Below are 12449 nucleotides of genomic sequence, written 5' to 3'. Positions count from 1 at the left end.
AAGGATATGAAAATACCCTGCCAGAAGCAGCAGACTCACTCTACACCACCTTCTTTATAAAAACAGAAAATGGGTTTCTGAAGTTCAGTGGCAGGAACTGGCTGATGCCAGTGGAGATGACAACCAGCCACCAAGCACTGGTGGTTTATAGCATGGAGATACCCTGGAATAAATCCCCCCTGGGTCAATAATCCCACCTCTCATACCCCAGCCTCCCCAGACCAACCTCTTTCAAATAAGCAGATGAAATTAGATTTTTGAGATTACTTTGTTCTGCAGGACTTGGGCAAATGCACAGCTTAAGAGGCTGCCCTGCCTCTGCCCAAGTACTCTCATTCTGTTCCCTGATAAATTCACTGTGCTTTTAAGGTTCTCCAGATTTAACTCAATCACGTTCCCAGGGGCTGGCAGGAAAGAACAGAAATAAAGAAATCAATCACTTGATGAGAGACAGGCTTGAAGCAGTGCCAGAACTAATACTCCCAAATTCTGGGAAGGGTCTATTTCAATATTTATTAGAAAGGCATGATTCTGTCAGATGTTTACAAGTCTGTTTCTCCCAGCACTTGCTTCAGAAGGCTCACGCACCTTCCCCGAGGCACAGAGGGCATTCCTCTGCAAAGCTATCTCTACAAGCACTGCAGAGGATTGCCATCCCTGTTTCTACAGCAAGAACATCCTTTGTGTCCTGAGGCAGCAGCAGCAGCACTGGTGACCAGAGCCACGCTGCCCGCTCAGCCCATTTAAACCTTTTAAACTTCTTTTTGCCCTTTGTGGGCTTTGGGTTTTACATCCTCCCTCTTCGCAGCTGACTACGTTTTCGGACTGTTGAACTGTACTCTGTAACCTGAGAATAATTGAGGGCAACGGGTAATGGCTTATTACTGCAGGAATGTGGGTTCCCTGAGCAGCACTGATTATGATTCAGAAACATTTCAAACAGTGCATGGGGTTAAGCCATTTAATGTTGAATTGTACAGGTCAGCCTTCAGAAAGCAGGACTGAAGGTGCAACATTGCTTCTCTTCTTTTCACTCCTGTGCCAGCCACTTATTTAATTTGCCCACAACAGCACTAAATATAACTTAAAATACTCCCTTGTTTATTTAATCTAGTATCTTCAGTCTCTGGTTCAATTTTTACTCATCAAAATTACTGAAACAGGCAGTTCAGACTCATAAAAAATGAATTTTTTCCATCCAATCTTAGTTGTATCTTTGAGAGGTTATTTTCAGCCTTAATTGAAATCTATACACCAAAACTACCATTTTCCCACTAAAACCAGCATCAATGTAAATAAAGTAAGTAGAAGTCCCTGTCTTTCCAGCACCATATTGAAGAGATGGATTCACGTAAACCAATTTAAGAATAATTTAATTCACCCATCAGATCATCACCCATAATTTAATTCACACCGTGTCTCAGCATGGGGCCGCAGGAGCATGTCCAGCCACGCCACGTGCAGGAGTCACGCTCCCCAGCTACGCGGCCTCAGCCCAGCAGCAGACCCAGATACAAAACTACAGCCAGATAACCTTTTCTTGAGCTAAACATACTCATCAGAAATCCAATCTGAACAAAAAGTGCATCATCTAACAAACCATGGAGAGAAGGCAGCCCATGGAGGAAAGCGGGGGCAGCTGCCAGAGTGTTTAGGCAGGGCACTGGGAAGCACTGGGCACTGCTGCTAGCTCCTGCTTCTCTTAGTGCTCAGTCAGTGCTTTTTATCCTGACCTTCAAATGAAAAGCAAAGTAATTTGGTAAATAGAAGCACACTGCTTTGTTTACAGCTGACCAGAATAAACTCTCTTGTTAGGTGTTGGCTCAGGAAAACAGCCAGAATAATTACTTGGATCAAGAAGAGATAGCTGAAACAGCTTTTAAATGTTTCATCCCCTGCCACTTTGTTTTTAGAAAAGAAAACCACGTGGCCACATGAAGAAGACAAGGGGCAATGGACACAAGTTGCACTGGGAGAAATTTCATCTCCATTTAAGAAAGAATTTTTTTTTGCTGTGAGAACAGTCACGGGAACAACCTCCCCAGGGATGTGGTGGAGTCCCCGTTGTCACAGGTTTTCAAGATGCAGTTGGACAGGGTGCCAGAGAACCTCATCCGGGCTCCCTCTCCCACAAAGGGTTGGACCAGAGGATCTTTTGAGGTCCCTTCCGACCTGGGCTGTTCTACACGATTCGAAAGCCAATTCCCTAACTTGGTTGTTTTTTCAGGAAAACAAAACAAGAGAGAGGCAGAATCAATAGCTAAATAAGAAACAGGCCAGATCATTAGTTATAATACTTTACCCATTGACAAAAGGTATCGACTTCCATTGACGTACTATAATATGTATTTAAAGAGGAGATGATGCTTTACAGAAATATTTGGAGTGCATTAAGAAGAACAATTCCACCTGTGACAGAAAATCTGTTTTTATTTTCCATCATTTTTTATTGGGAGGACCATTCACATCAAAAAATGTTGTATCACAAGGCTATTCTCCTTTCCGAGCTCATAATTGGTGTGCTTACGGAACATTTCTGCAGAATTTAATTGCAAATAATAGATTTTTGCAGATTTATTGATCACCTATATAGAATTTAATCAAAATCTATATTTGTGCTATGGAATTAGCAACTAGATAAAGATAATTATTTTATATGGGACATTATAGATTTCATAAAAAAATCTGTGAAGTATTATGTTTCTTTTGAATTTCACAAGTTTCATTCCACAATAAATTAAGTGGTACTGATCACAAAACATCTACAGATATAGGACTATTTAGGCAATGTTATCCTGGTGCTTTAGTTTTGTAAGTGTACTAGAAATCTAAAGTGGCATAGGCAGCCACCTATTTCTACCGGTATACAGCTATTCATGTCCATTCTGGGAGTCTGACAGAGCAAAATCTTCAAGTAAAACTTTTAGTAAGCATTTAGGGTTTAAAAAAAGGTTTTAGGACTTGACCCACATTTTCAAATTAATTTGGAGATAAAGTTTTAAAAAAGCTCTGCACGACCTAGAGTGCCTGAATTTTTAGAATCACTGATTATCAAATTCTTCCCTTACATGTAGGACGAGGAGTTACAGTTTTAAACCAAAACATGGGAGATTTAAATTAGATATTAGGAGGAAATCCTTCCTCGTAAGGACGGCGAGGCGCTGGCACAGGCTGCCCAGAGCAGCTGTGGGTGCCCCATCCCTGGCAGTGCCCAAGGCCAGGCTGGACGGAACTCTGAGCAGCCTGGGCTGGTGGCCGGTGTCCCTGCCCGTGGCAGGGGGTTGGACTGGGTGGTCTTTAACATCCCTTCCAACCCAAACCATTCGATTTTGATGTTTTTGACGAAAGTGGTTTTGACAGTTTGGACTGGTAGAGCTCTTAAAGCTCTTTTTTTTTTTAAGCAGAGTAATGCCTCAACACTCAAAGTGTCTCCGTGTTGGACATCTCACTCTCCATGGAAGCCACAAACCACAGAGCCTGACCACAGGGCTGGACCACATCCACTCCTTCCCCCGACACTGGGGGCTGCCACCTACGCTGCTGCACCCCCAGCCCCCCTTCTCCAGCAGCAGTGAGGGGGTGAATCCCAGCAGAAGACACCACCCCTGTCATTTAGCTGCAGTCCAACAGGCACATGTGCCTGAGATCAGGTTCCTCCAATTTATTCCATTACGAGTTAAGCAGAGTCACTGAAGAAAATCATTAAGACCATTTTGCTGTCACATCACCTGCAAATGAGTAAACAATTTACTGGAGTGCTTTCCCCTCTGTGGAGGCTGGACCTGGCTCACATTTGTTATGTGCAGAAGCCCCTACACTCACCCACTGAAATAAAAATTCAAGCTGAACTTTGCACTTCTCATGGGAAACTTAAATCAGTGCTTTTCATTACAAATTAAATTTTAAGTGCCACCTTCCAAGCAGGTGTTTTGGTTTAAAAACTGGAAAGAAAAAGAAGACAAAGTCAAAATTAAATAAAACATCTTTTCCATCTTATAATTTTCTTTCATTCATAACACTGAAATTTGAATTCCACCATATATCGAAACAGCTTTTGAAATGCTGACTTGGAAGAAAAATTTTGTTCTGAATCGAGTCACCGGAGACCACAGAGCACTCAGAGTATCTCTTACACGAGTGTGTGTGCAAGGTGCAATGGTGCAATTGTGCAAACTGTTACATTTTATCCAGCTTTTCTCTTCTTGTGTGGAGAGAAGGAATAAAATAATTTCATTCAATTTGTATTAATTTTCGCTGTTCTGATCTAGATAATTAACACTGTTATATATAGTCTTGTATCTATTGGTTAAACAACAGTGTGTGTGAACTGGCATACTCACATGTAGTGTGTCTGTGTATATATATATACACACACACAGACATATGGGAACATGCAGTAAATGAAATGTGAATCAGCTTAATGTGGAAGCCCCCATGAAATTCCTGCACATCAAACAGAAAACAATTAATAAAAAAACAGACAAGAAACAAGTCAGAATTTAAAATCAGCACCCTGAATGCCCACAAAAAGGAACTGTCTATCAAAACCAACCTAATTAATATTTTTTGTTAGCTGTTCTAGGTCTTTGGCCATCAGCTAGTCCATTTTAAAAGAACATTTCTATCATTTGTTTTTGTTGAGCACTTATTTTCATACACACTAAAACCTCCAAGTGATGTAGTTTCTCCTTCAAATGCAAATCCTCTGTAAAACAGAAAAGAAAACCTTCCTTTAAAGCAGCATGGTATGTGTATGCAGCTGACCACATGGCTCCAGATGTTTACAGCAGGCTGCTGTTTGTGTCTGGACTCACATTAGCAGGACAAATTTAATGGCATATTCTGGCAACTGGTTGAAGCGCTATTATATTTCATTACATAAAACAAATTTTTTAAGGCTGCGGGATACACACCACCTAAACCTGAAAGGTATCTCTGAGTTGAGCACCATTACTGAAGGTGGAACCTGCCCATTGCCCTGGCACTCACCTCTGCTGCAGAACTGGCGTTGTGGAATCGCTTAGGGATCACTTCCCTAGTGTCCAGGATATTAAATCAGAGGTCAGTGCTAAGCTTTTTGCAAAAGTCACGAGTGCCTATGTTTCACAGTGGACTAATGACAACCAAGTATTGTGGATTTTAGATTTCATAAAATCTCCACGAAGGGGACAGTTGGCAGGCACTGCAATGGAAGAAGAAGGGAAAAGAAAATCTAAAAGGCTCCAGCACAGATGAGAATAACGAAGTGCAAACAGTTACATATACAGTTACTGGAATGGCATTTGAAGCAGTGGTCCATCTCACAGGTATTTTTACTATTACATTTACCATGGGTATTACAGCAGTGCCCTGAGAGTAAGAACACAGCCCTGCTGCACTGGGAGCTGCACAGAGCCCTGCCCTCAGCAGAGGTGCGTTCCCATTGCCACCTTCCCTTGCTTCTGAAGCACTGCTGGGATCTGATTTACAGGGGAAAACGGCACAAAAATGTTACACATAGTCCAAAATTCCAAAGTTATAATTTTTCAAGGCATTTCCCAGTCACTGCCCAGTGACCTGGGAAATTGGATTAAGTAACTCTGGATCAAGCACTCTGGTTCCTCACGGGCTACCTTGGTCCAGCAGCCGCCTGCGCTAAATGGTGCAGGTGCATATGCAGACATCTTCTTCTTAAGCCACGAACAAGCTGGTCTTTGCCCTGAGCCCCCCTCCAGCCATCCTGCACACCCATGTCAGCACCCTGGTGCTGCCACCTCACCCCTTCCCCACAGAGCAGGGTCTGGCTCTCACAGGAGTGGTTTTAAGAAGAGCAGAAGCATCCTTTCCACCATTTTTTCCAACTAAAAAGTAATTTTAAAAGTCTTAGTACAAAGCCTAGTAATCACAGGTAAAAATGGATCTCCTTTGGAAAGGAGACAAATTCTGGTGATTCATTCTGAAACTTTATTGCAGAAATAAGCTTCTAGCCTGTCATAATCACGTGCATAGCATTAGCTGCTACTGTTAATGACATTCTCTTGTCATCAAGTCACTGTCACTTTTGGGACAAAATACCATGTGCTCCCATAAAATTAGTGGGGACTATGGAAATATAAAAACATAGATTATTGGGCTTTATTACCTTTTATAATAATATATTATTATTCTATTGATAAAGTTCAGTACTATCAAAATCTTAAAGATTCATTCTACTAGCAAAATTCAGTACCATCAAAATCTTGGAAATTCATAATTCCAGCAGTGCCCAGGACCGACAGTTCATCACAAGGCAATTGCATTTGCTGAGCCTTCACTTGGTGCCTTTTGACTCTGAGCAGTTATTGTGTGTCATGATCCAATGGAAATCCACATAATGAGGCAGCTGCAGACTTGCTTGAAGGCTCTAGCAACCATTTTAGCACGTTCCTTTTAAATGACAGAAGGTAAAGATAAGCTCCTGATCCCCACCATTTTTCCAAGAGATGTGCAGAGGTAGACAAAGGTCAAACAAGCCGTGGCTTGGATGTTTTTGAGCAGATAGTGCTGCCCTTTGGCGCCAGCCACTGTGGCCAGGCAAGACCAGAACAACCTGCCAAGGTCCCATCAGTCTCCTGATCTGAGGAAAAGCAAAAGAACAACTGAAAGAACAAACTGTTCTTGTAATCAGGGCCATCTTCGCCAAAATTGGGGGTTTGGGGGAATGTTAATGCTGGTGACATTACACTAACGCCCCTAGAGCAGCTCTGGGCTCCTGCTCAGGTAAGCAAGCAGAAAATAAAAGCCAGTTAAAACAGCCTGTGCAAATTAGGAACTGGGTCCTGGACCTACGGTGGTCTTTTTTCTTTCCTTTCTTTCAAGTGAGCTGTGGGTCTGTTATTTGGTAGTGATGTTTACTTGGTGAATTTTGACATATCACATATCGGAAAGGAAATCTTTACGTTCTGAGACTAACAAATAGGAAAATCAAATTGGTTAATGCAAGAATCCTCCCATCTTCCCTCCCTCCAATTTTAATAGGGGATAAATATTTGCAGAGAAAGGGTGCTGTCTGGAGCTCCGTTTATCTCCTTAACCCCATGGCACCAATGCAATAGGTGCTGAGGACACACACTGGTGGAGATGCTATCGTAAAGCCCCAGCCCAGAAGCCTCTTCTCTGGGCTGGGCAGATTAATTTTCACTATGGCACTCATGTTCTGCATTGTGGGTTTGGGTGTTACTGTCACCCACCTAGGGCCTCAGGTAAGAGTGAAAACCCAGCGCCACCTGTCAAAGTGTGTAATATCCCTTCAATATGCTTGACCTGATGGTCTCAGCATGGCTGTGGAAGATGGCTGCAGCTGGCAGGTGCTTTCTGGAAAAGCACAGCCTATTCCCTTAGTGTTTTTCCACACTGCTATATCTGGTGTTAAATGTGGATGACAGGACTTGGGAAGTCCCAAAGGCTCGTGTCATGTATTCATGGTTTAAAACAGTTATGTTGGTACTTACTCTTTGAAAGGACTGAGTGGTAACAGGTCACAGCACACCGATGGCACGCACACACACAGGCTCAAACCAGGTATCACCAAATGTATCAGCCAACAACCGGAGGGCTGCAAAGCAGGTGCAAGTGCTAGATAATGAGTTCCAAAACTGTGTTAAAAGTACTGGGGGGATAAGAAGGGATGAGGAGGGATGAGGAGGGATGAGGAGGGGTGAGTGAGGAGCACCCTTACAAGGACATACATCAATAAGCATACCTGTCACAAGAGAATTCGGAGCTCCTGGCTTTCCCGTTGTCTTTTAAGTTGGAAATTTTTTTGCTACATTTTTTTGCCTCTTCAGAAAAAATAAGTTAAACCAGTCCATAGCAGTAACTACATCCCCTTTCTTCCATTTCTTTTCCAAAAGACATGTTTTACAAATAGAGTTTGACTTCATTTGAAATCATCTCCTAATAGATTTCAGAGAAAATTCAATAATTTTCTTTTATCCTGAAGTGACTCAGTGATGGAAAATAGATGTTAAAAAAAAAATAAGAACAATTTATTTATCTGCTGTTGCACTTGCTTTGCTTTCATTTGCATATAAGCTGTTTGGCTAAATGGTGGGATAGGGAGAATGTGAACACTGCTCTCTCCTTGTTCTGATGATGTAATGACAAAGGGAGGATTATTTCTTAATTTTCAGTGTGTTAAGTGGGTAATTATTGTCCAATTAGACTTGCTATTAACCTCTCTGTATCTCATTTTGCCATCCATAAAATGAGAATAACAGCACTTACCACCCTCACTGAGATATTGTGGATATTTATTAGTTAATGTACATACAGCACAATGAAAATGAAAAGCACGACACATTAGCTAGAGCAGAATTATTAATAATAAATTGTTATTAGCTTTGTTAGCATGGCTGTAACTCTGGAAACATGGTGTGTCATTTGATGTCCAGCAATAGGTTGCCTCCCTAAGGGTTTCTCTTGTGAGCCTTGAATCTTAAGCTTAAGTAGATGGAGAATCTAGAAATTTGGATGTAGTAAAATGAAAAAAGCCAATTTTAATTGCTGCAGAGATTAATGTACCTTTTTTGTAAGTACAAACAAAAAAAAAAATCAGAAAAAAAATCTTCTAAAAGAAAAATTAGTTAGCTGGGAAAAAAAAATCTTAAACTCTTCCTCACCAAACCCATTGTACTTGAGCAAATACCTTGTGTCACATCCTGTCCGTGATGTTCTGGTTCTTTAGAAGAAAGCTTTAAGGGGATGGAAGAGACATCTGGAGAGGTAACCTGCCTCAGGGGTGACAGTGGGACCAGAGTTGGTCACTCAACAGCAGAAACATGTCCTGCTGCAGCTGTACAAACAGGAGCGAAGGACAGAGAGGAGAAGGGACAGGGGCAGGAATCAGGTACTGCAGAATTACTAGTAACATCCTGGAGACACAGCTGGTGGTTTTACTGGTGGAAGGCTCCCTTAACATCCATCCTTGTCTCCTGCCACTGTGTATATATCTCCTTTCCACTCGTGCTGAAATGAACTGAAACCTGCAAATTTTTTTGATTTACCACAGGGATTCCACCAAATCTGGGAAACTCTTACGTCAGAACAATGTTCCCTCACAGATGCTTTGGAGACAAGGTCTGTGACAGTACCTGTGGCCACAGGCATTGACGGGGTTATCGGAGGAACCTTTTGGTTTAGCACACTGCTTTAAGCAGCTTTAGAAGCAAAGCTGCTTGGGCCATGATCAATTAACTAAGTTCCATAACTACAGTCCAGTGCTAATTCACGTTCACAAACAATCTCAGAAATCGTGTGTGTGTGGAACAAGAAATCTTAGATGTTAGTTAAAGTAATCTCTTCTAAAATTTTATCCCAATTGTATTATACTTTCTCCAGATGGCTGTTTTTGATGGATCGGGAAAACCCCAACATCCTCTGGCAGATGCGTGGCGATGCCAGCAGTGCTGCCCAGGCACCAGCTGTGGCCTCGTCCCTGCTCTGTCCTGGCACCCCAAGGTCCAGCTGTCACATCAATTGCCTGTGTACCAGACCAGAGGTGGATGACCAGTAATCTTTGATTTGAGGAAAAGTTGCCTGCAGGCACATGGTCCCCCACTCAGCTAACTGCTCTTTCTCCTACCTTCATGGTGATCAGCACCCTACAGCACTGCTGGGGCAGGAACCCACGGCCCCCGACCGAAACATGACCACGAGGACATGGGCACCTGCGGGGTGTCCAGGTGGGGCTGGCTGGTCAGGTACCATGGAGAGCAGCATGGGACCAGCTGTGCTGTTACTCTCTAGGCTGTAAAAAATTGAAACAAAAATAATAATTAAAAAAGCTGTAGTATTTGGCCAGAGCTTGCGGTCAACAGTGCAGCCTCCAGACAAGAGCAGCTCACAGCCTGAGGTGCCTCTGCCTTGCGCCTGTGGCCTCCTGCTGCGAACGGCCCGTTACCGACCCGCAGGCTGGGGCAGAGCCACAGGGACCCCGTAACGGGACCCGTACGGTGTTCCAAACCCAGCTGTCTTCTGTTTCACCGGTGGAACCCCAGAGCTACACACCGCTCCTGTGGCTGCAGCTGCCACTGGGAGCAGGTCAGGCTGTTTCTGGGGCTGCCAGGATGCGCTTCCTGGCCTGGAGCGGCACCACCGGGGTCTCGGCTGGTGACTGGGACACAGGAACTGCTGAGTCCAGTCCTGTGCGGGTCTCTCAGGGACTGGAGCTGCTGGTCTGCAGAGCACAGTGATGGCCCCTACAGCCTGTCAAGAGTTCTGTTGGGCAGCACGAGTCTGTGCTGCTGTCTGAGAGACTATGACTTTATGTCAGGGATAATTTAATTAAAGACTATACTAACCGATGCATGGGAACGTACCAGTAATGAGTGTATTTTATCCACTAAGGAACAAGTACATTTTCAGAAACATTCTTTCTTCAGCTCACTTCTCATTTAAACATTTGGATGGTTTCCAGTAGCTTGCTGTTGCTCCTTCTCCCATCTGTCCCACTGTGAAATACAAAACATCATTCTGCTCGTGTATATATGTGTGCATACATGCATACAACATATACATTCATACATAAACCAAAAATGATGTTATACCTTCAGTCATACCATCTGATACATCTCAGGCATGTGAAAGCAGCAGCTGGTTCCTCAGTGCCAGCGCCAGGGCAGAGTCAGGTGCACATTGAACCTGAAGCCAATGTGGGATATCAAGGTATAGCCGCAGGAAAGGGGATGCCTTGTCCCTAATATCAAGTTGTACTGCTTTACTGATAAAAATTCCTGGGCTATGCCCCAAAACTGTGGCCACTAATTGAAAATTCAGTGGCTTTTTCCTTCCTACATACTGTGAAAAGTTGGAATTTCAACCAGCCACACAAACACCCAAATAGTATTTTCTTTTTGAATAAACATAGAAAGAATGAATATTACCTGGGGTACTTGTCAGCTTTGTCTAGCCCAAAGAGAAGTATCAATCTGACTTGTGGTTCATAGTCTCTAAAGAAAGTGGTGACTGAATAACTCTCATGATTGTCCTACCAACAAATCACTTCTAACAAAAAGATCTATGGATACCAAACTGCAGCACAACTGCTTCTCCAACACAGGAGATTAATATGGTGACGTACGTAGGTGTAGCAATAATGTGTTAATGAGTTATTGATTTTTTTAATTAAACTTCACTGGTATCATATTTTCAATCTAAATGAATGCATCATTAAAGTAATTAATAGCATGGTGATAATGGGAACTGTCTGAAATTGCAATTAATCAGTGGTGCACAGTCCTCCTGTAGCACCCTGTAAGGCAGACCAGGAGCCTCGGCAGTGACACTGTACCTGTCCCGGATGGATGCTGTAAGGAACCGGTACAGCAGAGCTACAGGCACGGGGAGCTGGGCTGCGCCGTGCCTGCTGCTTGCACAGCCGCCCTCCATCTGTCACCAGGTGCCGCACTGCTGGGGTGCTTGCAGGCATTCTGGGAATTAGCAACAATGTAATCACTAAACAAACACACACACACACAAAAATCATCAAAAAACCAAACCACGAACAAACAAACAAACAAAAAACCCCTCCCCCCCCCCCCAAAAAAAAAATAATTAAAAACAGAGACAAATCCAAACATTCCAGACCACTTGATTGAAGCCATGCTCCAGGGCTCAGCCTGAGCAGCCCGTAACCGAATGGATGAACCTTTTCCTACTGGTACCAAGATACATTGCTCTAGTTTTTTTTTAGTTGCTTCTGTCCTTTTCTGTTTTCAAAGCATCCCTGTCCCCATGGAGGCCAGACGTGTGTGAGCTGAGCTGAAACCCAGCCCTGGAAGGATGCTGCATGGTCAGCAGGCACTGCGTGCCCATCTCCTGCTGTCCTGCCTTCCCCTTCAAGCTAAGAATGAGCAATCACTATTCATACAGCACTTAATTTAAGAAATTTGATTTTTCTCCTGCTGATCAGTCATATTTGAAAAGCATCCTGGCTGAGCCATTGCAGAGTTAGCTCTTCTCCTCCTACACACACCAAAACCAACCTCAACTTGTGCGATGTGAAAATGGCATATTAATTTAGCAGTTCTAGCTTTGCAAATAGTTGCTTAGGACAGAACACATTGCGTAAACACATTTGAAAGCTTGGTATTTTTAAGCACAGCATTAAAAAAAAATCAAACTCACATATACTATGTTACACAAAGTATAAATAATAATAAATAAAAAAAATACTTAACTGTGATCATAATTACAGAACAATTCCTGAAACTGAGGAGACATTTTCACAGCTGAAACAGAGTGTTCAGGTAGAATATTTTTTTTTAAGATACTTTTTTCTTATAAATAAAAAGCATCTAATTTTCTCAGAATAAGAAAGTCTATTTAAGCTGCCATCCTTGGGCTGGGAATGAGGCTACAGATGTGGTCACTGATGCTCAAGTTCTAGCCCTTCCACAGCTTCCACGTATTTTAACATAAAACCTCACCAG

At 42.9% G+C, this 12449-nt stretch overlaps 1 long non-coding RNA gene across 1 annotated transcript; it reads right to left on the bottom strand.

The window, feature by feature from the left end:
• Nucleotides 1-5971: 5971 nt before the first annotated feature.
• On the bottom strand, nt 5972-10895 carry LOC114011127 (uncharacterized). Its single transcript, XR_003552886.2, has 4 exons — nt 10566-10895; nt 7721-10469; nt 7470-7593; nt 5972-6595 (listed from the first exon to the last, which is right to left on the bottom strand). It is a non-coding gene; the product is annotated as an uncharacterized LOC114011127 (long non-coding RNA).
• Between the last annotated feature and the right edge of the window lie 1554 nt (nt 10896-12449).

The sequence above is a fragment of the Falco peregrinus genome, chromosome 8, assembly GCF_023634155.1.
Source record: "Falco peregrinus isolate bFalPer1 chromosome 8, bFalPer1.pri, whole genome shotgun sequence".
Lineage (NCBI taxonomy): Eukaryota > Metazoa > Chordata > Aves > Falconiformes > Falconidae > Falco > Falco peregrinus.
This window is presented reverse-complemented; position numbering and strand designations above follow the sequence as displayed.